At 36.5% G+C, this 3,932-nt stretch overlaps 1 non-coding gene across 1 annotated transcript; it reads right to left on the bottom strand.

The window, feature by feature from the left end:
• Positions 1–2,206: 2,206 nt before the first annotated feature.
• Positions 2,207–2,336, bottom strand: LOC126033361 (small nucleolar RNA SNORA84). The gene has a single exon (XR_007504441.1). It is a non-coding gene; the product is annotated as a small nucleolar RNA SNORA84 (small nucleolar RNA).
• Between the last annotated feature and the right edge of the window lie 1,596 nt (positions 2,337–3,932).

The raw sequence follows: 3,932 nt of genomic DNA, 5'->3' as shown, positions 1-3,932 counted from the left end.
CATCTTCCTGGTTATGTAAGTAGCCTACTGACCTTCAGATTGAAACTAGGAACACTGACCCTGCAATTTGCCATTTGGTATTATCTATAATTCTGAGTCTCTTTTTTCCTCTCTCCAAATCTTAAAGTGTGTAAAATGTATATGCAACAAAATGAGTACATTGGTATCAATACTATATAATTGTATTGCTGAGACCATAGGGAAGCAGGAAAGACAACTTCCTACCCAATATATTTGATACAATAAATGATTGCCCCTTATTGGATGAGGTATGTCCAATATAATTAACTTGATACAAACGGCCAATAGTTCCTCTCAAATCAGAGCACTATATTATAATCTCACTGTTGGTTTTTATAATGGTGGACTGAGCATATAGCAACAGCTAAAAAAACTTAGTTGATGTTAATTAATGCTAACAAACATACATAGCTTTCATTGTTGTCCGTGTACTTATGTCAATACTAGGGTAGTCAATGGTAGATGCGACTATGTAAAATAGTTGAGTTAAGCTGTCTACTGTTTTCACTGCTGCTTCCAAGAAAGATGCCTTATTATAGGCATTACAGGTAGTAAAAATGTAATAACACTGTGTACCCATTCCTATACATCTGTTTACAATACTATTCTTCAAATTGCTTTGTCTCTTATTTTTTTAATCTCTTTCCTAGACCCTGAAGAGCAAGCTTTTTGTCATTTTTATAAGTCCCTATATATTCTTATCTCAGGGAGGGTTTTCTTTTCTTTTTTTTTTTTCCATATAAAACGGATGAGGGGCTAGAGAAATGGCACAAGCAATAAGGCATCTGCCTTGTGCGCACCAGCTTAGGACAGTTCGATCCCCTGTGTCCGGTCCCCCAAGCCAGGAGCGATTTCTGAGCGCATAACCAGGAGCAACCCCTGAGCGTCACCGGGTGTGGCCCCAAAACCAAAAATTAAAATAAAAAAATAAAACTGATGGTTTTCCATCCAAATTTGTGGTAATACTTCCTCTCACCATTGTTTAAAAATATTCTTAGTGAAGAGGAGTGTGAAGTACACGTTTGTTGTCATATTTTACACACATTTTGAGCAAACTCATCTATAAATAAACTTAATATAATTTCCCTTTTTTTATAAGGAATCAAAAACTGGAGGTAAAAGGTGAGGTATTCAGAGTTCTAATATATCTCTATGAAAAATCAACATGACTCTGGATCTGTTTATATTTGATTCAGGACATCACCATTTTACAACTGTTTTCTTTTATCTAGTTTGTTTTGGTTGATACTTACGGCCAGATTGTCACAATATGCAACTGATAGAATCAAACACTTTGGAGTTTTTTTCTATCTTCCTTCTTTCATTCATTCTTTCTTTCTTCTTTCTTTCTTTCTTTCTTTCTTTCTTTCTTTCTTTCTTTCTTTCTTTCTTTCTTTCTTTCTTTCTTTCTTTCTTTCTTTCTTTCTTTCTTTCTCTTTCTTCCTTCCTTCCTTCCTTCCTTTCTTTTTCTTCCTTCCTTTCTTTTTCTTTCTTCTTTCTTTCTTTCTTTCTTTCTTTCTTTCTTTCTTTCTTTCTTTCTTTCTTTCTTTCTTTCTTTCTTTCTTTCTTTCTTTCTTTCTTTCTTTCTTTCTTTCTTTCTTTCTTCTTCCTTCTTTCTCCTTCCTTCCTTCCTTCCTTCCCTCCCTCCCTCCCTCCCTCCCTCCTTCCTTCCTTCCTTCCTTCCTTCCTTCCTTCCTTCCTTCCTTCCTTCCTTCCTTCCTTCCTTCCTTCCTTCCTTCCTTCCTTCCTTCCTTCCTTCCTTCCTACATTTGGCAGTTGTCAGGGGCATACCTGATGGTGCTAGGAGGATCATGTGGGGTGCTGGAGATTGAACTTCGATCAGCCACATGCAAGGCAAACTCCCTACCTGCTATGTTACTTCCCTGCCTCCTGGAATGGTTTCATTTAGTGACCAATTTATTTTTTCAAATGTATTACTCCACAATATGATATTGGAGGAGTAGAAGTGGAGGTGCTGAAGAATACAGTGTATAGAATACTTATTTTACAGGAAAGTGTCTCAGGTTTGATTACCAGCTATGCATATTATCTCCCAAGCACTTCTAGCAGTGATCCTGAGCACAGAGTCAGAAGTAAGCCCTGAGCACCACCAGTGTGACCCAAAAAACAAAAACTGGAAATAACAGAGGGCTATAATTTAATATATGAGTGTTTATATTACTATTCATGTCTCAGTGACTAGGCTGTGGATGTTGCTGAGAAAGTATAACTCCCATGCAAAAAGCAAAGAATTGTTATTATGCCTTCTATCTACTGGAGAACTATATGAAAACAGCATCCAGTAACCACAGGCCACTAATAGTAAACTTCTAAATGGATGAAGTTTTAGAAGAGAAGAAAGTTCTTTATAATGGGCTTATTAGTAAACATATTTCATACCCAAGGTACTCATAAAATGATATAATAAATTCATAAAGAGAAGGAAATGTAATTTGAAGAAAACTATTTGCTTTATAGTTAAGATGACATTCAGAACTCCATTGTTTAAGTCCATATGACTTCTTTATAGTTGTCTCTCATTTGTATATTAGGAAATTAATTTCAACAATCAATATTGTATTTTGACCATAAGGAAACTGATCACATGAAAAATGTGGTTTCTGACTTCTTTATTTTCCCATGACACATTTTATTTTTCTGCAATTTTTTAATTTTTGGGCCATAAATGTTGATATGTGGGGCTTATTCAAGGGTCTGCAATCAGGTATCTCTCCCAAGGGACAAAGGCCTTTAGAATTCACTCACCAATCAGAGTTCCATCTAATCAATCAAGACTCAGGTGGCATCTTATTAACATCTTTCTCTTAGGTACTAATCTTAGGTTATCTGTACTTCTTTTTTTTTTTTTTTTTTTGGTTTTTGGGCCACACCCGGTGTTGCTCAGGGGTTACTCCTGGCTGTCTGCTCAGAAATAGCTCCTGGCAGGCACGGGAGACCATATGGGACTCCGGGATTTGAACCAACCACCTTTGGTTCTGGATCGGCTGCTTGCAAGGCAAACGCCGCTGTGCTATCTCTCCAGGCCCCCATCTGTACTTCTACAAGAGAAAACTAGTCATGGCACTACAAAACTGTTTATTTATGAGAGTCTGTGTTGATATCATCAAAAACAAGTTATGTGACCCTAGGTAAGTAACTCAATCTCAAACTCTCCATCTTCTCATCTGCAATGTAAATAATTCGATTCACATGCACTCAAAATATCAGTTGCCAGTTCTTAGATTTTGCTTCAATAAATAAAAGTCAGCCAAACATAATTACTCAGGCTCCTAGCAACCATAAGAATCCAATATAATATTTTTTTTTCTGATCTTCTACCAGAAAGAATGTAGTTTCTAGTCCTTGTCAGAGCTGGTGTTTGAAAACTCTTGAAAAATTCTTTAATTTTGATAGCCCGGTTCTATCATAGTCATTTTGTTCATTCTACTAAAATGACCTTTTAATCAAAGTATCTATTTCTTAAAGCTAGTGCTGGATTTATTCTGTAGCACTACAGCAAAACCTTCATACCACATTAAGTTTTGAGAAACTGTGGGCAATTACACTTACAATTTGAATCAGAAAGCTCCTACTAATGATGTATTAGATAAGAATGCCATGGTTGACAAAAATCTCAGAAAGTTAACTGTTCTGTTTTATTCTGTTCTAATCTTAAGATCCAAGATGAACTCAACTATTTAATTATATTTGAAGCCAAAAAGTCGCCATTGCCTATTAGTGACTTTTCGTTTTTGATTTGTTTGTTTTGTTTTGTTTTTGGGGGGAGCACACCCAGCGATGCTCAGGGGTTACTCCTCTTCACTCAGAATTCACTCTTGGAGGACCATATAGGATGCCAGGGGATGCTACCTAAGTCATCTGTGTGCAAGGTAAATGCCCTACCTGCTGTG

The sequence above is a fragment of the Suncus etruscus genome, chromosome 1, assembly GCF_024139225.1.
Source record: "Suncus etruscus isolate mSunEtr1 chromosome 1, mSunEtr1.pri.cur, whole genome shotgun sequence".
Lineage (NCBI taxonomy): Eukaryota > Metazoa > Chordata > Mammalia > Eulipotyphla > Soricidae > Suncus > Suncus etruscus.
Note: the sequence above shows the minus strand (reverse complement) of the source record. Positions and strands in the feature narration are given on the sequence as shown.